Source organism: Camellia sinensis, chromosome 14 (assembly GCF_055761805.1).
Source record: "Camellia sinensis isolate YWXY chromosome 14, ASM5576180v1, whole genome shotgun sequence".
Taxonomy (NCBI): domain Eukaryota; kingdom Viridiplantae; phylum Streptophyta; class Magnoliopsida; order Ericales; family Theaceae; genus Camellia; species Camellia sinensis.
Window position 1 is genome coordinate 17,705,394 of NC_138974.1, and position 25,495 is coordinate 17,730,888.

Genomic DNA, 25,495 nt, shown 5'->3' on the forward strand with positions numbered 1-25,495 from the left:
TGTCGTTTATTTTTTCAAAAACAAATGCAACAAAATGAAAACATTACGATTATTGGATCAGACTTATTTTTTTAATGGTTGATATACATTGAGCGTCATACAAAATAAACGGTTCGGATTATTGAAACAAGACTCATGGTGGGACTCACAAGCCATTCAAATTCTCTCATGTTGAGATATGAATATAAGAGAAGCTCTACCCTTTATGAAATTCAAGTAAAATATGATAGTTTTGCAATTGAAATTTAAAACGTAAATTTTCATTCTTTGTGATGCCAATAGATAGATTTATTTGCAATCTACAAATATCTTCAATTTTAAAAGGCTTATAACCATCCCTAAGATCTAAAGTAGCGAAGAATAATAAAACTCTATCAAATACCTCTTAAATTGGTTGTTGAATTCTTAAAATTGTGTATCAAATTAATAGTAAAAAATATTAACGCGAAAATAATATTCAATGTTAATATGATCTCTTTGATGAGAATCACAATCTTGATTGACTATAGGATTCTGAAATAGAAGAAAAAAAGAGAGAGAAAAAAAAAAAAAAAACTAAAACAAAGAAATTAAAAAGAAAAAAAAAAGAGAAAGAAGTAAAGTTGAAAAGGTTATAAAATAAGGAGAGGAGAGGAAAAAAAACTTGTTTTTTTGCGTGGGGAGGAATCTAAACTACGGAACCAAATATCAAAAATAAATAAATAAATAAAAATAAAATAAAGATACTAATTTTAATTTTTTATAATAAAAAAATCCAATGGGGAAATTATTAAATTTATCAAGAAAATCATTGAAGGGCAAGTAATGTCTGTAATCAATACTCTATTAAACCATTTAATTAGAATTTTAAAATTCTGACTTATCCTAGTATGTCCTACTCAAATTTTAAAGATATTTATTAGTCAAATCTATTGACCAAACTTATCTATTTAAGTTATACCTCTTTTCTCACTTATTAATATTCTAAAATGTCATCTTCTTACCTCCCTTATCCCCAACGTTGCTAATAACTACCTTCAATTGTTGATGATCACCTCCAACCACTGTCTCTGACTACCAGCATTCACTATTGACCTTTGGTGATAGTTTCCAATGGCGTTTCTTTGATCATTTTTTATCAAAAATAACTCCAATCTCCATTATGCCACCACTTTCACTATTAAGTTATTTTCATATACTCACTCACTCACATTTACACATACACATATTTACTTCTTCACAGAGAAAGCAACAAACTTTGGTCTAATAAATTTATCAAAGACATATTCAATAATATATAACAAAGATGATAAAGGCGAGATCTAGAAAATCATTATTGCTTGAAGTCATTTGGAGTCAATTTGACTATTAGAACAACTAGATCAATGCAGATCTAGAACAAACGAGATCAACAAAAAATGATAAATAACAAAGATGACAAAGGTAGATGATGACAATGATAGAGGAGGCAGTTGGTAATGTGGTAGTTGTGTAGATCGGCAACAATGGAGTTGGTTGGTGAGCAGTGCCAATGGATTGGCGACATTATAGATTGGTGACTGTGGAGGTGGTTAATGAATGGTGACAAAGAATAGTAAGGTGATTGGCGATAGTGTGAGATTTTTGAAAAAAATGTTAGAAAAAATGAGAGAAAAGAAAATTGCCTAATTAACTAATTATATAATGAGAATAAAATAAATATTTAAAAATTTATTAATATATTTTGAAAAATTTATCGAACTTGATATTTAAATAGGAGTGACAAGTAATATTCTCCAAATTTTACTAGTAGGCCCAATGCTCTCCCTTGGGAGGGCTGTGTTTTGGGGGGTGTGCATGGCGAAGTAGGAAGTTGCCAAGGGGTAAGCACAGCACCACACGAATCCGGATCACCCGTCGCCCTTTCCTGTCGCCATCCCCTGTCGCCCCCAAAACGACGTCGTTTTGGGGGCAAATTTTCAAAAAAAAAAAACGCAGAGAAGAGGGAGGAAGGAGAGGAAGAGGGAGAGGGAGGAAGGCGAGGAAGAGGGAGAGGGAGGAAGGAGGGAGGAGGAGGATCCGGAGGCTGTGAGCTCGCCGTCCTCGTCCATCGCAGCCGTCGCAGCCGCCGTCGCAGCCGCCGTCCCACCTCGTCGCAGCACCTGCGACCACCGTCGCCTCCGCCTCCGACCGTCTCCACCTCCTCCGCCTCCTCCCCTGTATGTAAGGCCCCCTCCAGTCCGGCCCTTCCTCTCCTCCTCCTCCTCCTCCTCCTCCTCCTCCCTCCTCCCTCTGTCTTCCTCTCCTTCCTCCCTCTTCTGCGTTTTTTTTTTTTGAAAATTCGCCCCCAAAACGACGTCGTTTTGGGGGCGACAGGGGATGGCTACAGGGGAGGGCGACCGACGATCCGTTCCCAGCACCACACAGGCCAGTAAGGGTCCCACTGACAACTATTTTACGGGTTATTTGGAATGACTTAGATAAGTGTATTTTTTATCTTTTTATAAAAAGATGTGTAGAAAAATAAAAAAATAATGTGATAAAAAAAAAATAAAAAAATAAAAAATATATACTTATTTAAGATAGCCACACTTAAACCAAACCCTTTCCCTCTTTTGTCTCCCATCTTCCTTCATTACCCACCCAATTTCATTTCTTGTTTCTATTCATTTAATCTCACTACCTACCGACCTTTTTTTTTTTTGAACTGTACCTACCGACCTTCTTCTTCTTCCTTTTTTTTTTATTTTATTTTATTTTATTTTTTGTCGTCGTCGTCTTTCTCCTTCTGTTTTTTTAACAATATTTGCCCATTTCAAATCAAGCAAAATACAACAAGTTTGTTTGATAACCATTTCATTTTTAATTTATATTTATAAAAATTTTAAAAATTGTCATAAAAATTTGTTTGATAATTTTTTTAATTTTTAAATGGTTACCTCAGTTTATAAATTTGAGAAAAAAACGAGCTCCGTTTAGTAAGAGTTTTGAATTATAGTTCCACCTATTGATTTGGCTGTATTGTTTGTTTTGAGCTTTCAAATCATAATTCTACACCCATTTCTCAAAACTTAATTCAAAACATAATCATTATTTGTCAAAACTCATAACCAAACACATAATTCAAAACTCAATTCAAATCAATATTTTAATTTTGTTAAGATTTTAAATATTTTAATATTTAAACATGTTATGATTTTTTTAATTTTTTAATTTTTTTAAATATTTTAATTTCAAAATATTACGATTTTAATTTTTTAAATTTTAAAATATTTTATAAAAATAAATTCAAACTCTATTTTATAAAAATATTTTTAAATATTTTAATTTTTTTGTTTTGTATTTGGTTACAATTTGAGTGTAGAGTTATGAAAGTGGTATAGAGTTTCAAGTTATGTGTTTGGTTATGAGTTTTAAAAATAATTTCTTAATTGAGTTTTGTTTTATGTGTTTGGTTACGATTTGAATGTAGAGTTGTTTTTAAATTTAAAATATTAACATTTTAAATTATTTAAATTTTTTGAGTATTTAAATTATTTAAATTTTTTGAATATTTAAATTATTTAAATTTTTTGAATATTTAAATTATTTAAATTTTTACAATTAAATTTTTTTGAATATTTATTTAATTTTTTACTTATTAAATTTTTTAGAATATTTAAATTATTTAAATATTTATGATTTAAAATTTTTGAATATTTATTTTGAAAAAAATTTATTTCCTTTGTAATATTTTCAATTAAAAAATTTATTAATGTTATTTTTTATAAATAATAAAATTTTTTAATTGAATTTCAAAAAAAGTTTGGTTATGAGTGTTGATCAGAATTTTTACAGTGTGAAAGTAGTGTGTTTTGTTATGAGTTATAACAATTATTAAGTTTTGAAAACTCTTTCTAAAACTCATAACCAAACAAATTTTCTTATTTCACATGTCAAATCAAACTTTTAAAACTCAATTTCACACTCAATTCAAAACTCAATTCAACACTCTATTCAAAAATCATAACCAAACAAATTTTTTACACTCAAATCATATTTCTACAACTTACAAATTCAAAATACAACTCATACTCTCAAATTATATTTACAAAACTCTACCAAACGCAACTGTAAACTCAAAAAATGAGTTTACGTTTTCAGTTTTCAATTTTTTTTTTTCAAATAATTTTTTTTCAATTTTTTTTTTCAAATAATTTTTTTTCCAATTAATTTTTTTTTCAAATAATTTTCTTTCAATTAATTTTTTTTTCAAATAATTATTTTTCAATTATTTTTTCCCAATTAATTTTTTTTTCAATTATTTTTAAATTAATTTTTTTTCAATTATAATGTATTTGATCCCATTGTCATAAATAATAAAAATAAATACAAATATTTTAGGCATGAATAAATATATTTTTTAGTTTATAGTTTTAAAATTTTTTAAATATTTTGTTCAAACCATACGCGTTTATAATTTATACTTTTCTAAAAATAAATAAAAATCAATTTATAAAATTTTTATAAACATAAATAAAAAACATAAACATTACCAAATGTTACCAACCAATTTCATTTCTTGTCTCAATTCATTTTAATGACCATGTGATGTGTGGTGGGGTGTGTTGGGTGGTTGTAGATAGAGTTGGGCTTCCCTTGTCCACTCAAAATATATATATATATATATATAGATTCGGAAGGAGTTTTTGGGTTGCAAATTTTTTATAAAAAAAAAGATAAATTAAAATATTTTTCTTCAATCAAAGACAAAAGTTAAAATACAATCAAAATATAAAATTTTATTAGCTTTCTCCTATTACCACCATTGCCTTACTACCATTGTAAACCATGACTTGTGACAACCATCTTTTGTTGTTGCTGATCTTTTCTGGTGATTGTTTTCCTGTTGCTATCATTGGCGATTCTCTTATGTTAATTGTGAGGATTTAAAAAGTGCATTATTGGGGATATGATGCCAGCTAAAGGTCATCAAGAGGCTTATTATCATGTTTCTTGTCTCCATTTGTCACGTTATAATTGAGTTCTTTAGATTTAGGAAATTGGATCCTCTATTCAATTGTCCGATTAATCTCAATTTTTTATATAGATGATGTCATCAACGAACACTATACTATATATGATTTAAATCATCAAAATATAATCGGAATAAATCTCTCAGGGTGTGACAGCGGTGCTATCACAACACTCTTCCCAAATCTAGTCCAACTCACTATGGGTTTATTTCATATCTATTTTCATGATTCAAATTGTTTATTTTTTAGAACTCTTTAATGAGATCAAGCATATCAAAAATTAAGTTAATCAGACATCGAGAGTTGAAAAGAGAACTATGTGAGTCTCATGTGAGATCAAGCATATCTTACATGGATATAGAATTCACACTATATGAGTCACATGTAAGTCTTACACTTATGTAAAATATTTAGTAAAAATATTGATAAAATATTTGAGATCTCTAATATTACTATAAGACAGAGGTACAAAAAACAACTATGGTAATTCAATCCACATTAAAACATACTTAAATTAGTATGTGGCTTCTTATTAATTAGTTGAAGAGAAGATTGGGCTTTTGCCATAATTTCATTTTTTTCTCCTATACATGTAAATCATTTATAAGGGGAAGAAGAAAAAAAAAATCGATTAAATAATCGTAATTGCATAATTTCATAAGATTTATCAACAACCAAAAAAATGATAATTTATTCAAAATCATACTTACTGTTTTTTTATTTTTTAAAGACAAATTTGATGAAATTATGTAGTTATGATTATTGGATAGAGATGAATTTTGTTATGGATAATCTACATGCAAGATTCTAAAGAATGAATAATTCAAATTATCGAAGTAAGACCTATAATAAACCCACAAAACGGATAACACAACCTTCTCTCTAAAAAAAATAAAATAAATAAAGGCCAAATCTTTTGAAATAATTATACCAAATATAGACACAAAAATAGATAAACTAGAAGAATTTCTCAATTTGAAGGATTTTGAAAATTTCATTGTTTTCATAAAATAATTTTATCTTTCGGTGAAGGGCAGAAAGAAATACACTGTAAAAGACAAATTTTAAGAATAAAATTATTTTTAGGGACAAAATATTTTGGTTGTCAAAAGTGTTATCGTTATATTTTTACCAACAAAATTGGACATTTAGTGGTGAATTACTATTATTTTGGGATCAAATTTTTTGTCTAAAAAAATAAAACTTTTTGACATCAAATATTTTGTCCCTAAAAGTCTATTTACTAACGATATTTTCAAAATTTTATTGCTAAAAATATATATTTTTTACTTTCAAGATGACTTTTTAATGACTAGTCTCACAACAACGAGAAATAGTCCCCAAATGTTTGTTGCAACAAAACTTTTACTTTTAAGAACAAAAAGATTAATTAATTTCTAAAACTTGTATACGTTGTGTGGAAGGTAGAATTCTTCTCCATAGGGAAAGCGAAATGACGTGTCTATTCCTTTACTCTGTCAAGAGAAACCAAAACGTTAGTGATCACTCCCAACCCGGGTTGGTCGAGAGGACCCTTCGACGATCAAGTTAGACAACTATTTAGCTATGAATATTTGTATTTGAAAAGGAGTTCTTGGATTACCTTCGGTCTATCCACTTTGCTTCACTTGCTTCGTCTTTTATAGTTTTTTTGACTTGAATCCCATCTGTTGGATCAATGTTTGATCTGAGAGTTTTGCCTGTACCTGGTTCTGGTAAGGCAAATGGTCAAGTTGCTTTTACCATTGATTATTGGATCGTCCTCTTATGGATGTCTTAGATAACGTCAGATGCTAATGACCAATTTGCCAAGCGTTGTATTCGTCAAATCAGGTTGATTGGATAGACTTACCATCCAGTAGGCTTGACCTATACTCATGCATTTGCTACTTTGATATTTCCACCGTTGGATGAAGATGAATCCAACGTTTCCCTTACATTCTGCGAATCTTCCTTCTATAAGGAGATTTTTACTCTCTGTTGCTCCTCATGGTCTTAGCCACGCGTCAGTTTATTATTAGTCACTTCTAATAGACTCTTTAAAAAGCTCATATCAGCCTTCCCTTTCTTTTGGGCCAATTGCCTAATTTATTTAGGCTTAGACCAACATTTTATCCCTCTACAATTGCCTTTCTTCGGTGGCTGACTTGGGTTGGGTTGGTTGTCAAAGACATTAGTCTGATTAGATAATGAGCCAAACCATTTTCATTTATAACACATGTTCTTTGATTTCGCCTTTAATGATGACATTCGTCATGTCGTCCTTTTAGGTGCCGTTTCACCTCTAACACATTAAATAGGAAGTGCCCCTTACTTTCCATCACTTTGCTTGCAATCCTTTCAAAAATCTAGATGCACCTTTTTCTCTCTCCACCATTTGAAGTATCAGTCTACTTTTTTTGTAAGTTCATCTTCTCTCATTCTCTTATGATTTCTCTGTAGTTACTCTTTTCACTTTCTAGTTGCCATGAATTGTCTCAGGCGTTTCTTTGAGTCTGAAGAAAATATTTAGGAATTTAGAATTCTCCATAATATTCTTGATGATGTATTCATCCATCTTCTTGTTGACGATGACGATATCATCGAAGGGTCAAATGTGCGAATTCCATGGCCCTTAATCGACATTGTTGAGGGAGGAGTTTGATTTCCTCTTCACCCTATTCTTAGAGGTATTGCCTTGAACAACAATTTAGGAGTAAACCTAGGCCTCCAAGATATTATATCCTATTACAATTTCATCCTTGTTACCAAAAAGACAGCAAAATTCTATGTCAAGCCCAGATCAGCGAAACGCCAATTAGTTCAAATGTTTCTCAATTTTGGTAAGGGTGTCAACGATATGGTTGCAATAGTATAGGGTAACTGGGAGTTTCCTCTTGGCGTTAATAGGGTTTGACCTATCCCTAAGGTCATTAGCCGACCAGATTAATGTTTTCATCTTTCTTGCATATGAATTTACTTTTTGTGGGATTTACGCTGATACTGTTATCTTGTTTCCCTCTTTCCGGCCTCAAAATTTTTCTTTCACCCAAGTGAGTGGGAAGATCAAGTCAACATCCCTCTTCTTCAACAAGTCTGGGCATACAGAGGCCCTCCAAAGCAACAAGATCAAGGTCGTACTGCTCACGTGCTCCTCTCCTACATCTCATATTGCGGCACCATAGTATCAACAGACGACGTCCCCTTCAGAGATGACGTCGGTTTCGATTTCTACGTTCTTCTTTATCTTTGTGAGAACATTAAAGAGTTAGTAGCCGAAAAGGAAAATCCTCAAGAAGAATCAGCTGATTTTGAAGCTACAGTCTCTGATAACATGTTGTAGAATAAATTTGTGGAGATCGTCGTTGAGAGGAAGCACCGAAAAGAAGGTGGGTTGTCCTCCGTTTCTCAAACTGTTTTTGGTTCAACAACCTTTGATTATCATCAACAATCGCCGATTGTGGCGGTGAATGATGCTTCTTCTGCTCTTGTCGTTGCTACTACTGAGAGTCTTACTTTCATATCTACTGAGTGGAGGTCGGGCAAGTGCCCATCCAATCAAGCTGCAGAGGTTCATAAGAAGAGCTGATTTGACTATTTTCTTCCTACTGCTGTATCTTCTATTGCTGGCACCTCTAAGGTAGCCACTGTCGGGTCCCTGATCATCCTTATGTCGTCTCTAAAAGATTGGCAACTCACGAATACTGATTTGACAATGGGGAACACCAAAGTAGGTGCTACAGTCATTTGCAACTTTATTCTCCCAATCGATATTGGTTGACTGAATGAGCAATCAGACACAACCGTCTTCTCTCAGGCTCTACATTTTTCCTTGGTAGTGAGTGTTATTCTTTGCTTATTTTATTGTCTCCTCTCTACAACTGTCTACCAGTGTTGATTTCATGTCTCTTTTGTAGGGCCTTTTTTCTACTTATAAAGCCATGCTTCGCTATAAGAGGTTGACAAAGGCTGCCAATAAGCTAAATAGCTCTTGGGACAAACAGAACAAAAAGGTAAAGGAGCTAGAGCTCAAGTTTGCTACCTCATATAGAAAGGTGGTGAAGATGGAGAAGAATCTTCTAACAGTGGACGCCGCATTTAAGTCTTCAGCTTAAGAGGTTACTGCCTTGAAGGAAGATCAGCTCTCTGCCACCATTGATGGGTCTAAAGCAACTCATGACGCTACTGTTAAAGATGCGAAGGATGAAAGATGCAACAAGGCAACTGTAGACACCTCATTTTTTACCGCCCTTACGACTTAGGCGCCACCGATTACGCACCCAATGATGAATTTGTATATGCTTGTCAAATGCTCGAAGTCCTCAGCAGAGTGCCTTAGCTTTGAGCCTCAAAACCCTATGAACCTCTTGCCTTGTTTTTGGACCAAAGTAACAATTTTTCAAACCTAAACATCCTGGTACCTGCAGACCCACTAGTGTGGACTGCCAGCCATTATAGTAGCCGACAACCCACTATTTGTGGACTGCCGGCCACTTGTGTATTTTTTCAGATATTTTTGCCAGTTGTTTCCACAGATGCATACACCAGTTCATACGTGTCTGTATAGATATTTCTGAGGTAGTCTCTTGTTTTTCTATATATAGATGACCTCCTCTCTTGTTTTAAAGGTTAGAAAAATTTGGGAGCAAAAATTTCTCTTTCTTTCTACAATTCTCTCTCTCTCTCTCTCTCTCTCTCTCTCTCTCTCTCTCTCTTGCAAGTTCTTCACTCTTTGCCTGTACACTCTAAACCAAACCTTGTGGTATTTGTGCTAAGGTGTTTTGAGCTTGCGTTTAGCTCTTGAGGGTGTGTAATTGTTAGTTTGTAACTCAAAAAGGGTATCCCTTTTCAAGAGGTATAATTCTTAACTTGTTTCCTTTCTTTATTTGCCATCTTTTTTACTATTTTGGGATTGTTTTTTGCACTGAATTTCTGGGCTGAAACTTGTGGTTTAAGGCCATTAAGGGTAGAGGGGTGGATCACCCTTCTTTGCACCTAACTTCTAAAGCCTTTGCCCTTGTGTTTCCCATATTTCTAATTTTTTGAGCTTTTTACTACTGAATCTTAGAGGTTTTTTAGAGACTAAAATCATGTTTTGAAGCCCCAAAAATGGAGTGGGTAACCTCCCCTCCTCGTGCTTACTTACTAACTTAACTTGCTCCATATTGTAGCATATTGTTTTAGCTATTTTTGTCTTAAGTCCAGCACTGTTTTTGACTGTTTTAGGACTATTTTTAGTTGTTCATTGCATTTGAGCTTTGTATAGCATGCTTACAGTGTAATGGTCCTCATAGGCTTAGTGGTTTAGGCCTTAGCCACTAACCTATTTGACTTGATAATGTTTATTTTTTACTTTCTATACTTGTTTTCATCTCTAATCACCTCTGCAACCTCATTCCTTTCTTGGCTTTTTCTTTTTTGTTTTGAAGGTTGTTTCAAACTAATTGTTTGTTTAAGCTTAAATTAGAGGTATCGTGCTTAATGGTTTAATCCCTTTGGGGGGTTCATTACCAACGGTATGGTGTCTCTCTCATGCCTAAAACAACTTTTTGTTTGATGCTCCTTTCCATTAGAGGATTTAAAGCTCATTATTGGACTTAAATGAACTAATGAATGGATGGTAATTAGAATGGAGTAATAAATTGGGACTAAAAGTGATGCAAGATAATAAGGTGATTTGGTATAGCGATCTCGGTTTTACCCCGACCTTTATTGGGTTCCGGACTCAGGTTCCGTGAGTGTATATTGTTATTTATGTCTTGTTTCCTCCCTTTAATTCTTTGAATTTGAGTTTTGGGACTTGTTGGGCGAGTTTGGAATAGGTTGGTTGTCTTTTGGTATAAATGGTTGTTGCAGAGATTTTGGCTTCTTCACTTGAGCGAGGCTTCTTGCGCTCGAGCGAGCTCTGTGAAAATGTTTCTTCGCTCGAGCGAGCACTCTTGCGCTCGAGCGTGTGTCTGCGTCTCTGTAAGACCTAAAGGTTGGTGTTCTTCGCTCGAGCGAGCATTCCTTTGCTCGAGCATGCTTCTGTATTGCAGACCTGAAGCTTTGCATTGTTCGCTCGAGCGAGGCGACCTTTTTGTGTCTGGTCGCTCGAGCGAGCATTCCTTTGCTCGAGCGAGCCTAGTCTACATTAGTACACAGCAGCGCCGTTTTGCTACATTTTTTATCTCATTTTTCACTCCTAAACCCTAAATTTGCAGTCTCTCTCTCTAGAAGTCACCTTCTCCCTAAGGTTTCATCTACATTCATTGTGTTCTTGACCCTAGTGTCTTGGAGAATAAGGTAGAGGGCTTCAAGAGCTTCGTGTTGATCCAAGTAAAAGTTGATTTCGTTACCTTTGGAGTTTCGATCTTGCTTGTTCTTCTTCTACACTTGAGGTAGGGATTTTCTACACTCTAGTATGGTTTTTAGCTTAGTTATTTGCTATTGTGTATAGATGATGAGATTTGGTTGTGGTTTGGACAAATCTAAGATTTGGGTGTAAAATGAAAAGATGGGTTTTTGATGAATATGAGTTAAATGAGTATGAGGCTTGAAAATAAGATCTTGGTGTACCAAAATAGTTGATTTTGGGTGGTTGAGCCAATATTGGAAAAAGGGTTAATATGATAAAATGATTATTTTGTATAAATAATTAGAATTAACATTGAATATGTTAAATTGGATGGTTATTGTTATAGATGGTGATATTGGATATGTATTATCTCACCTATGGAAGTTTTGAATAAACTATTAAATCCGATTCGTTTGGGAACAGGCTAATTTAGTAACTTTTTGGCTATTTGGCTAAAAAGGTAGGTAAAAAAAACTTGTATGTTTGGGATGACTTTTTGGCTAATTACGAAAAGATGTGCAAAAAGTAGAGAGAAAAGAGAATCTTTGACTTTTTGGTATGAGTTGTTGGCTTTTTGACTAATTTAGTAACTTTTTAGCTAATTGGCTAAAAAAGTAAGTCCCCAAACGGGGCCTGAATATATCTTAGAAATAATTGTATTAGGCTATCGATGGAAGATAGCTATGATTGTTGTAGAAATTGTATGAGGATTAAGTGATTTAATGCTAATCTATTGTTGGTGTCATTGAATATGACCATGTTGTAAATACATTGTATATGTATGTTTATTGGGAGAAGAAAGGGGATGTACTCCATATATGATTATGTTTTTAAATACATTGCATATGTATATTTGTTTGGGGAGAAGAAAGGGGATGGACTCCATTTAAAGCAAGTTGGCAGGAGTGTCTTGGGTGAAAGACCCGAAAGTATATATATAAATGGGTGCTGGTTTCTTCTGACAAAATATCCGTAAAATGGCAAAGTTTGAAGTGTTTATGTGTATGTTTACATAATTGGAAAACCATTGAGTTGTAGTCTCATTTTGGTTGTTGAAAGATAATGAATTTAACTCATGAATTGAGTGGTATATATATATGAACTGGTAATGAATTGAAGGAAAATGGAATAAGATTGGCCTCAGTGGCATATGGGTATATAGGCCTTGTGGATGCTTCCATATCGGTATTGTTTATATACGTGGTATTTATACCTTTGCTAAACTTCATAAATTGTGTTAGATTATTTCTACTGGGCTGTTGGCTCACCCTATATGGGAATACCATTTTTCAAGTGCAGATGAGATGTTTCCTCCAAGGTAATAGCGTGGATGGACTTTCGGGAAGCAAGAGTTTCTAAATTATGTATTGTTGTGTGTTTGTTGGTATTTGTAAAGCCAAGGGCTTAAGATGAAATGAGCAAGACTCAATTTGTGTAACCAAGTAATGACTTGGAAAGATGTAAGCCTGCATGGCATTTAATGGTTTGTTAAACAGTAAACTCTGATGTATGAAAGTATGTTATTTCTCATATTTATTCCACGTATGAGTTATCTTTATTGCATAAATTTTTGGGGTGTTATATTTGGTGTTCAATCGGACGATAATTGAACACATGGAGACTCGAGTCATTTCATACTTGTTAAATGATAAAATGGTTTAAGTTTCTATGGTCAACCACTTCACTTGATCAATCCATGATAAGGAGGAGATTTTGTTGGTCTTTTGTTATGCATTTATTAAAATTGTGTCTCTTGATTCGTAAATCATAACGCAATGAAATTGCGTCGATTGATGATTTGCGAATCAAGCTTACCCCTCATTTGACCTGTTTGCTGATAAGGAGAGGCAAGGTGAACAAACATCCCTTGAAAATACTCTAGTTTGTGCTCTGTTTGTTCTCTGTTGTTGTAGGGAAAAACCAACATCAGTGGCCGGCATACCACTTTTACTAGACGGCAACCCACTAGTAGTGGCCTGTTGGCCACTACTTCTGGGTTGTCGGCCACTTTTTCTAGCTAGACAATGTCCTTTTTCCAGCAAAGCAGCGCAGAGTAGAGACTGAGGTGAAAAACAGTGCAATTTTTCAACTGCACAACAGAGGCATTCCGGTAGCAAAACAGAGAGCATTATAGGATGAAAATCCACATCCATACATGAGTCATCCCTTAATTCTCGAGATCCGTGAAGTGATGTTACAATAGTAGTATGTTGTGCTTGGAGTAGCGAGTTTGTAACTAGTTAGTTAGAATAGCTAGTTAGTTTTGGAGTTGTACTTATTTAATTAGCTAGAATAGTTAGTTAAATTTTGTTGTTGTAATAATTAGTTAAGTAGCTTAGCTAGTGTAGTTAATTTATTCATTTGGTTTGTAATAGTTAGTTAATTAGGTAATTAATTAGCTAGTCCATTTATTCGAACTCTCTTGTGCGAGGGCCAAACTTGTAATAATGTGTATGTCTTCCAACCCCACGTATTTCTCCATTTTATTTACTTGCTTATTATGGGTAGTTTAGAGCATCATGTTTATTTTTAGCATACTCCATGTTTGCATTCACTTGTCTTGCATGCATCGAGGCTTGGTTCATTATTCTAACAAAGCATTGTCGTTTATTACTTCGTTGAAAACGTGTTTAAACTGCATGCTATCAAATTGATTCACATGTCACAATTTGTAGCCGAGCCTATTAGTTGCACCATTGCATGTGTTGCATTAGCTAGGAGCATGCATATTTTTTAACTCATTTTGTTTCTTTTGGCTTGCCTTGGAGTACGAGGTGAGCATTTTTGTGCTTTAGCATATCGCATGCGTGCGATTGTTGCCATGTCTAGCATGCTTGCCACGAGGCTAATTGTTTAATTGATAAATTGCTTGAATGCCTGTGGATGAAGGCTAATTGCTTGAATTGGAATAATTTGAGTAATGTACATATGAGATCACCTTTTCAAGTGGCATATATTCGAAACAATTTTCAAACAAACATGAATCAAAGAGTTCCAATTTTTACAAATTAATCTATACTTATGTGCGCATCATAAAGTAATGTTAGCCTAATAAGCAGAACAAAAGCATATAATGTAAATAAGAATCACATCATGATTAGTAGAAGCCGATCTTTGATCAGGCGAGTAAGGGTGCTCAATTCATGACCTTCCCCTCTCGTACCAAAGTTCCCGAGCTGAGACAATCTTGGTGATGACGGACACGTGGCCTTTGGCACGAGTCATGGGTTTCCTAAATTTCTCAAAATATTTAGGTGGCGACTCTATATTTGGCAAAGCAGTCCATTTTTGACATTTTGATTCAAAATTGATTTTTCGAAAGATTTGTCGGATTTGGATTCTTTTGTGTTTATCTATTTCACATTGCACTTGTGAAATCAAATTTAGAACCACAGGAGTCTAAACTGTAAGGCTAGTCGTATCCGAAAGGAACACAAAAAGTCGAGCTACAGCAATGACCAATTATGATGAGAAATTCATCAAATTGAAGAACATTCTCTTCGAAGATGGATAGATGGATGCTTTTTCTGCAGCTAAGGTTCCAGAAAGGTTTGACCTGATGCCAAACATTCCCTACCCCCGCCCTGAGGCTCTAGAGAAACCCAACGAAGAAGCTGTCCCTGATGCTAACTAGAAGATTCCTCCTCTGCAAACTGAAGAATGAAAACTTATGTTATATTTTAATCTTTTTTTTAAAATGTTGTGGATACTTTTATATATATATATATAATGGAATTATTATTTTTCATTATGTATTATGTTTCCTTTCTTTTAATGCGTGTATGGCCTTTTATAAAAAGGAAAATTATCGTAGGTTTATTCCTTGCTTTATGCAAGAGGTTGGCAACATCCATGCCGTTGTATTGTCCCGTGGACATTTTTTTTTGTAGAAAACCATTCGTAGGTTTGATCTTTACTTGAAGTAAGATATCAACAGCATCCCTACCGATGTACTGTCCTCTAGACAGGTTTTTCACAAAAAATCATTCGTAGATTTATTCCTTGCTCTAAGCAAGAGATTGGTATCATCCATGCTGATATACTATCCTGTAGACAGGTTTTTCATAGAAAATCATTTGTAGGTTTGTTTGTTACTCTAAACAAGAGATCGGCACATCCCTGCTGATATACTACCCCTTAGACAAGTTTTCCATAGAAAACCATTTGTATGTTTGTTCCTTGCTCTAAGCAAGAGATTGACATCATCCATGTCGATGTACTATCCTTTATATAGGTTTTTCCTAGAAAACCATTTGTAGGTTTGTTCCTTACTCTAAGCAAGAGATCAGCAATATCCTTGTTGATGTATTGTCCCTTAGACAGATTTTTCGTAAAAAAACCATCATAGTCTTGTTCCTTACTCTAAGCAAGAGATTGGCAATATCCCTGCCGATGTCCTATCCATTAGACATGTTTAATGTACTGTCCCTTAGGCATGTTTTTTGTAAAAAATCATCATAGGTTTGTTCCTTATAATAGATTGACAATATCCCTGCTGATGTATTGTCTCTGTCGATGTATTGTCCCTTAGATAGGTTTTCATAGAAAACCATCATAGGCTTTTTCCTTACTCTAAGTAAGAGATTAGCAACATCCTACCGATGTACTATCCTTAGAGAGGTATTTAGGGTTTGTTTCTAAGGACTCTGACTTTAATGCGCTTATATAAGGTAGGCACGTGTTGTTCATCCTGAATGTTCATCAGTACTTTGCATTTAAATGTGAGGGCATGTTATTTAAACGAAGTGACATATGCATTTGAATAGTGCGTCTTTCTCCTTTTCTTACACAAATAGGGGTTTGAATCATTACATCGATATCTGTGATATCTCCTTGACAGCATTTCCCACTAAAACATTCTTAGGCATTAACACATGTTCCTATTTCAGCATTCTAAAACTTTTGGGGCCTTTTTTTTTTTTTTTTCTTGCTTACTGTAAGTACTCTTACCCTCCATTTCTCTTGATTTTTAGCATTGTAAAAATAGGAAAATATGCTTATTTACTGAGTAGCCCTGAGAGTTTAGGCCCACGTTGTGACGACCCAGATTTCTAATTATTCTGCAGAATTTATATTAATATTATTTAACCTCAGTTCGGAAAATATATAATTTATTATGTGTAATTTTGTAAAATAATACAATTATTAAAAGTTTAGGGGTCAAAATATAAATAATAATAATAATAATGGACATAATAATAAAATAAATAATTAATTTTCTGTTAGTATGTGATAATGTGTAATTTAATTAAGAATTAATCAATTTATATAATTATATTAAAATATTGGGTCAAAAAATAATTATCTTAAATATCTATTAAGAATAAGAACGAATCTATATAATTATTACTGAATCTGCCACGTAGCGCCTTTTCCCCCTATAAATACGGAGGCGCCTGGAGAGGAAACGGCAGGAAGAAAGAAAAAGAAAGGAAGAGAGAAAGAAAAAGAAAGAGAGAAGGAAAGAAGAGAAAGGAAAGGAAAGAATAGTGGAAGCTAAAAGGGTCTTTGATGGTGAAAAGAAAGAGTAAGGTATTAAAGTTAAGGTGAGTTATATTATACCTTGAGTCTCCAAAATGTATTTTATGTATGTTTTGACTTATCAAAATTTATTTTATAAAGTTATATTTTATTAGTATATTAATAAAAGTTATGTTTTATAAAGGTTTCAGTTACGTGGTTTTATTTCTGAACCCTATTCGCTTAAAAGGAAACCCATGGATGTGTGTGTTTTGCTTTTAAAGAATATTTGGCTATGACCTTATATGAAAATATGTTTTGTAAGTACCACCACGGGAGTCCCATGCCTTGGGGGACTTAAATAACCATTGCTTAGTGAGTCCCATGCCTTGGGGGACTGAAATAACCATTGGCTTAGTGAGTCCTATGCCTTGGGGGACTGAAATAACCATGGGCTTAGTGATTGACCACTTTGTGGTCCAGTGTTTGTCGTGGATCCATTGACCAGTGTAGTGCTTGACACTTAGTGATGTACCGTGGTTATGGTTGTATAGCGATTATCATATTATATGATCTGAAGTATATATCAAATGATTTTCGTATTATATGTATCAAGCTCCTTTTGGCCTAACTAATTATCCATGGTGAATTTTATGCCTTATACTCTTAGTATAATATTTCTCACTCTGCCATGAGCTTATAGTTTTTTTTACCACTTTCAGGTGACATGTCGGGACCAGCGTGTGGAGTAGGCACAAAGCACTTTTATTGATGTACTTTTTTTATGTAAAAATCGGCCTTCTTGGTCAATACCTTTTGTAATAAAAATAGACGCTCCAATGATTATTTTAGTACCCTTATTTAAATATTTCTTCCGCTTGCGTTTATTAAATTGTTTAAAGATTTGGCCGGAGGTAACCTTGGTTACTGGCCATCACGATGCCTAACCCTTGGGTACGGGGAGCGGGTCGTGACAAATGGTATCAGAGTAATGGTTTATAACAAAAAAAAAAATTTCATCATTGGAGCATAGGACACACGCACATTTAAGAAGTGGGATAACGGGTAATTAATACCGAATTATTATATTTTGTTCGTCGATTTAATTATATTATAATTTTATATGATTACATATATAATAAATTTTTTTTGTGCTTAATTTCTGAAGGATATTTGACATAATTTATATTTGTTATAGTAATAAAAAAAAAAGGACAAGAAAAGAAGGATGTCGGGCTCAAATATCTACCAAAATTATAATATAATTAAATATATATAATTTTCAGTTCAGTAGTCAAAAAAAAATTTTTATTTTGATGTTTTTTTTAAAGTGGATTCAAATTTTAAAGATACTAGTTTTAAAATTATTGCCCATCAATGAAAAGTTCATCTCAAATTTTTCAATTTTTGCATATTATTTTGTCATTGTGTTCTCATCATAAACAAAACAAGTGAAAAATTTTTAAAGTCGCCCATTATTTCTCATTTTTGCCCAAACCAATTTTTAACAACTAGACAGTGAGTTTTTTGGTAAAGTTTTTTTTTGAGGTACTATTTTCTATCAGATTAATCATCTAATATATATATATATATATATATATCAGAGTGCGCAGCGGATAGCTTACATATGACAAATTTCGAGGACGAAATTTTAAAAGGAGGGAAGATTGTGACGACCCAGATTTCTAATTATTCTGTAGAATTTATACTAATATTATTTAATCTCAGTTCGGAAAATATATAATTTATTATGTGTAATTTTGTAAAATAATATAATTATTAAAAGTTTAGGGATCAAAATATAAATAATAATAATAATAATGGACATAATAATAAAATAATTAATTAATTTTCTGTTACTATGTGATAATGTGTAATTTAATTAAGAATTAATCAATTTATATAATTATATTAAAATATTGAGTCAAAAAGTAATTATCTTAAATATCTATTAAGGGTAAGAGCGAATCTATATAATTATTACTGAATCTGTCACGTAGCGCCTTTTCCCCTTATAAATACGGAGGCGCCTGGAGAGGAAACGGTAGGAAGAAAGAAAAAGAAAGGAAGAGAGAAAGAAAAAGAAAGAAAAAGAAAGAAGGAAAAGAAAGAAGAAAGTGAGAAGGAAAGGAAAGAATAGTGGAAGCTAAAAAGGTTTTTGATGGTAAAAAGAAAGAGTAAGGTATTAAAGTTAAGGTGAGTTATATTATACCTTGAGTCTCCAAAATATATTTTATGTATGTTTTGACTTACCAAAATTTATTTTATAAAAGTTATATTTTATTAGTATATTAATGAAAGTTATGTTTTATAAAGGTTTCAGTCACGTGATTTTATTTCTGAACCCTATTCGCTTAAAAGGAAACCCATGGATGTGTGTGTTTTGCTTTTAAAGAATATTTGGCTATGACCTTATATGAAAATATGTTTTGTAAGTACCACCACGGGAGTCTCATGCCTTGGGGGACTTAAATAACCATTGCTTAGTGAGTCCCATGCCTTGGGAGACTAAAATAACCATTGGCTTAGTGAGTCCTATGCCTTGGGGGACTGAAATAACCATGAGCTTAGTGATTGACCACTTTGTGGTCCAGTGTTTGTCGTGGATCCATTGACCAGTGTAGTGCTTGACACTTAGTGATGTACCGTGGTTATGGTTGTATAGCGATTATCATATTATATGATCTGAAGTATATATCAAATGATTTTCGTATTATATGTATCAAGTTCCTTTTGGCCTAACTAATTATCCATGGTGAATTTTATGCCTTATACTCTTAGTATAATATTTCTCACTCTGCCATGAGCTTATAGTTTTTTTTACCACTTTCAGGTGACATGTCGGGACCAGCGTGTGGAGTAGGCACAAAGCACTTTTATTGATGTATTTTTTTTATGTAAAAATCGGCCTTCTTGGTCAATACCTTTTGTAATAAAAATAGACGCTCCAATGATTATTTTAGTACCCTTATTTAAATATTTCTTCCGCTTGCGTTTATTAAATTGTTTAAAGATTTGGCCGGAGGTAACCTTGGTTACTGGCCATCACGATGCCTAACCCTTGGGTACGGGGAGCGGGTCGTGACAAATGGTATCAGAGCAATGGTTTATAACAAAAAAAAAAAAAAAAAAAATCATTGGAGCATAGGACACACGCACATTTAAGAAGTGGGATAACGGGTAATTAATACCGAATTATTATATTTTGTTCGTCGATTTAATTATATTATAATTTTATATGATTACATATATAATAAATTTTTTTTGTGCTTAATTTCTGAAGGATATTTGACATAATTTATATTTGTTATAGTAATAAAAAAAAAGGACAAGAAAAGAAGGATGTCGGGCTCAAATATCTACCAAAATTATAATATAATTAAATATATATAATTTTCAGTTCAGTAGTCAAAAAAAAAATTTTATTTTGATGTTTTTTTTAAAGTGGATTCAAATTTTAAAGATACTAGTTTTAAAATTATTGTCCATCAATGAAAAGTTCATCTCAAATTTTTCAATTTTTGCATATTATTTTGTCATTGTGTTCTCATCATAAACAAAACAAGTGAAAAGTTTTTAAAGTCGCCCATTATTTCTCATTTTTGCCCAAACCAATTTTTAACAATTAGACAGTGAGTTTTTTTTTGGTAAAGTTTTTTTTTGAGGTACTATTTTCTATCAGATTAATCATCTAATATATATATATATATATATCAGAGTGCGCAGCGGATAGCTTACATATGACAAATTTCGAGGACGAAATTTTAAAAGGAGGGAAGATTGTGACGACCCAGATTTCTAATTATTCTGTAGAATTTATACTAATATTATTTAATCTCAGTTCGGAAAATATATAATTTATTATGTGTAATTTTGTAAAATAATATAATTATTAAAAGTTTAGGGGTCAAAATATAAATAATAATAATAATAATGGATATAATAATAAAATAATTAATTAATTTTCTATTAATATGTGATAATGTGTAATTTAATTAAGAATTAATCAATTTATATAATTATATTAAAATATTGAATCAAAAAGTAATTATCTTAAATATCTATTAAAGGTAAGAACGAATCTATATAATTATTACTGAATCTGTCACGTAGCGCCTTTTCCCCTTATAAATACGGAGGCGCCTGGAGAGGAAACGGCATGAAGAAAGAAAAAGAAAGGAAGAGAGAAAGAAGAGAAAGAAATAGAAAGAAGGAAAAGAAAGAAGAAAGTGAGAAGGAAAGGAGAGAAAGGAAAGGAAAGAATAGTGAAAGCTAGAAAGAGTTTTTGATGATGAAAAGAAAGAGTAAGGTATTAAAGTTAAGGTGAGTTATATTATACCTTGAGTCTTCAAAATGTATTTTATGTATGTTTTGACTTACCAAAATTTATTTTATAAAAGTTATATTTTATTAGTATATTAATAAAAGTTATGTTTTATAAAGGTTTCAGTTACGTGGTTTTATTTCTGAACCCTATTCGCTTAAAAGGAAACCCATGGATGTGTGTGTTTTGCTTTTAAAGAATATTTGGCTATGACCTTATATGAAAATATGTTTTGTAAGTACCACCACGGGAGTCCCATGCCTTGGGGGACTTAAATAACCATTGGCTTAGTGAGTCCCATGCCTTGGGGGACTGAAATAACCATTGGCTTAGTGAGTCCTATGCCTTGGGGGACTGAAATAACCATGGGCTTAGTGATTGACCACTTTGTGGTCCAGTGTTTGTCGTGGATCCATTGACCAGTGTAGTGCTTGGCACTTAGTGATGTACCGTGGTTATGGTTGTAGAGTGATTATCATATTATATGATCTGAAATATATATCAAATGATTTTTGTATTATATGTATCAAGCTCCTTTTGGCCTAACTAATTATCCATGGTGAATTTTATGCCTTATACTCTTAGTATAATATTTCTCACTCTGCCATGAGCTCCTAGTTTTTTTTACCACTTTCAGGTGACATGTCGGGACCAGCGTGTGGAGTAGGCACAAAGCACTTTTATTGATGTATTTTTTTTATGTAAAAATCGGCCTTCTTGGTCAATACCTTTTGTAATAAAAATAGACGCTCCAATGATTATTTTAGTACCCTTATTTAAATATTTCTTCCGCTTGCGTTTATTAAATTGTTTAAAGATTTGGCCGAAGGTAACCTTGGTTACTGGCCATCACGATGCCTAACCCTTGGGTACGGGGAGCGGGTCGTGACACACGTTCGTACCATCAGTGGCATCCCAACCAATGTAATCATAGAAGCCCCCCCAATCTTAATAACAATTACTATTTCCTTCAAACAATAGAATTCTATGGCTATTTCAGCCATTGTAGAGAGTGGAGTCAGATTTCCCCTTCACCCCTTTTTGCGTGAGATTCTCTTTCATTATGGCATCTTGCTATTTCTTTTTAATACATTTTTTTTTCAAGATCGTTAATAAGGTACTTTCTATGAACAACCTATAGCCTTTATCAATCCCAGACTGCTGTTTTTCTTCTTAGTGTCCAAGAATTGCGAGCGAGATCGATCTCTTGTTCGGATACTTCCTGGGTCTTTTCAGTAGAGGAATAAGACGTTATTATGGTTTCGGGGAGTTGGGAGTTTGCATCCCCTTTATTTGCAAGCAGTGTTGCCACTGTGCCCCGAACGCTAAGTGTAGGTGATTAATTCTTGTAAAAAAAACTTTCGTTTTGTTTCTTCGGCTATGCTGAATAACATTTCTTCTTATTTTTTTCTGCTCATTAGTCGGTCAATACTATTCGTCAGAATGAGTCATAGGGTATAAATCTGTCAACCTTTCAAATTGTCTAGAGGTTTAGAGGTACTGTCTTTCGATTAATAGAAGTTTTAATAGACTAATTCCTCCATCAGGTTACTCTTATTCCCGTCTCTCCTGCCCTCATTCTTGTTGCTAAGGCTCTTGAAATGCCTTAGGAGGAAGGACCATTGCTATCGTTGCTCTTGGGAGAGTCCAACCAGCCAATTAACGATTAACGAGCCTATGAAGCCATTCTTATACCCCGTTGAGTCGTCAGATTCTTCTGATTCAACTATGGAAAGGTGCTTCGGGCTTCTGGTCCCCTCCGAGCTATTCGTAGCTCTTCCTTGAAGGTCTCGACCTGAGCTACAAGCCGATCTACAAGCTAGGTTTGCTGGTTATCATCATCTAGAGGGGGAGTTACTCTCTCTAAATCTATTGGTGCCATTTCTGAGTCGTGGCCAAAATTTTGGCCGAGTGTATTATTTATAAAGGTATTTTGGTGATCACTTGGTATCTTTTCTGGAGACGGATGGGCACTCATCTTCTCGTCATTTTCATAGACGGTGCCAATTGTAAAATGTAGAATTCTTCTCCATAGGGAAAGCGAGATGACATGTCCCTCATTTTACTTGGTCAAAAGAAACCAAAACATCAGCTGTCACCCCCAACCAGGGTTGGTCGGGAGGACCCTCTGACAGTCAAGTCAGAATATTGGTTAGCCATGAATATTTGTATTTAAAAAAAGGTTATTAGATTACCTCTAGTCTGTCCTCTTTGCTTCCTCTACTTCGCCTTTTATAGTTTTTCCTAATTTGAATCCCATTCATTGGATCAATGTTTGATCTGAGGGTTCTGCCCGTACCTAGATCTGGTTGGACAAGTGGCCAAGTTGCTTTTGCATTTGATCGTTGGATCACCCTCTTATGGACAACTAAGATAATGTCAAATGCTAGTAGCCAATTTGCTAAGCGTTGTATTCATTGGATCAGGTTGATCAAATGGACTTACCGTCCAGTAAGCCTGACCTATACTCATGCATTTGCCGCTTTGATGTTTCCACCGTTAAATGAAGATGAATCTGACGTTCCTCTTACATTCTGCGAATCTTCCTTCTAGAAAGAGATCTTTACTCTTCATTGCTCCTCATGCTCTTAGCCATGAGCCAGTTTACTGCTGGTCACTTCTAATAGGCTCTTTAAAAAGCTCATATGGGTCTCCTCTTTCTTTTGGGCCGATTGCCTAATTAATTTAAGCTAGGGCCAACATTTTATCCTTTCACACATTGTAGTGGGAGTTGAGAAATAAAAATAAAATTGAGAAATTCCCATTTGATTTATGTTTTGCTTGTTAGGTAGTTCTGTTCGTTTGTGGGTTGCCTTTGCAGACAATTCGGGTAAATTTGGCAAATTAGTTAGAATGTCTAGTAGCATCTCCAATGCATATGTTAATTTTGTGTATATTTATACGACAAAAGTAATAAAGGTGTGGGCTCAAAAAATTTATTAATTTAAAAAGTGAATGGGTATGTTTGGTTCTATTTTTCTAAAAATAGTTTTTAGAAAATTTTACTTTTTTATTTTTCGTGTTTGTTTGTTTTTACTGAATTTTTTTAATATTTTATGCAAATCTTTTACTTTTTAAACACACTTAACATAAATACATCTAAAAAGTAAAAACATTATAAAAAAAATCTTTTAAAAATTCACTAAATATCAAAAATATAAAAAATAATACAAGAATTCAGTACATTTTTTGTATTTTTATGTATTTCTTAATTTTTTTAAACATTTCTTCACATTTTTTTTTTTACTTTTTAGATACATTTAAGTAAGGTACATCTAAAAAAGTAAAAAAAAAATGTTTAAAATTTTAAAAATATTCACTAGAAACAAAAAAATACAAAAATTAAAAAACTCAATTTTTAAAAAATTTAATTCAAAAAATTCAAACCAAACATACTAAATAGGAGTACAATAAATGTTTTAAGATGTGTTGAAAGTATATAAATATATAAATAATAAATAAAATAAATAAATAATACTAAAAGTACAGTGGGCCTCAACACCCACCCCAACTATCAGTATTCTCTTTTCCTCCCTTTCTTTCTCTCTCTTCCTCCCACTCACTAATTCACACTCTACAATTAACAATAACGTTAACAACTTACACGTAAACCAATTTCAAATTTGATGCTTAACAGCTCCATTAGAGAATGAAAAATGGGAATTACTTACAGCACTGATAAAATCTGACAGCAAAGTCATTGAAGAGTGTCACACACGACATTTTTATAGAATATGAAAGTTAACATAGGGAATAAATGTCACATACGACATTTTTATAGAATATAAAAGTCAATATAAGGAATGAATGTCATACACGACATTTATATAGAATATAAAAGCCAATATAGGGAATGAATGTCACACACGACATTTATATAGAATATAAAAGCCAATATAGGGAACAAAGAGACTTTTATATCGAAAATTTTACATTTTATAACTACTAAACATAAAAAATGAAATACACAATGTTGATTTGAATTCGGTGTAACGTATATCATACTTAGAATAAAATTTATCTATGTAATTTAAATTTTTTTTTTTTATCAATGTTTCCTCCTCACATGTAGAGGTAATAAACAAACCAAATAGTTCATCGCCTTATTAAAAACTCGTTCGAATTTGGTTCATTAAATAAATAAGTTAAGTTTAAACACATTTTAAAATTCGTTAAGTTTTTAAACCAAATTTAAACAATCAATTGTTTGTTCAGCTCAATTTAATAAGCTTAAAGTATATTAAATATCAAATTACTCAAGCTTGACTCGATAAAACCTCTTTTAAAATTGACTAAAAAATTTAACGAATCAAATTTAAATAAATTTTAAAACTCATTAAAATTATCAAACAAATTTAAATAATTAACTACTTATTTGATTCGTTTATCCGCCCCCACAAGCATTCTACCCCTCTTCAAGCT

The 25,495-nt window shown here is 32.9% G+C and overlaps 2 long non-coding RNA genes across 2 annotated transcripts; both read left to right on the top strand.

Annotated features, from left to right (window-relative positions):
* The first annotated feature begins 18,880 nt into the window (after positions 1 to 18,880).
* On the top strand, positions 18,881 to 19,706 carry LOC145807544 (uncharacterized). Its single transcript, XR_014350717.1, has 2 exons — positions 18,881 to 18,945; positions 19,583 to 19,706. It is a non-coding gene; the product is annotated as an uncharacterized LOC145807544 (long non-coding RNA).
* Positions 19,707 to 21,025: 1,319 nt separating this feature from the next.
* Positions 21,026 to 21,839, top strand: LOC145807636 (uncharacterized). The gene is made up of 2 exons (XR_014350892.1): positions 21,026 to 21,072; positions 21,711 to 21,839. It is a non-coding gene; the product is annotated as an uncharacterized LOC145807636 (long non-coding RNA).
* Positions 21,840 to 25,495: the final 3,656 nt, after the last annotated feature.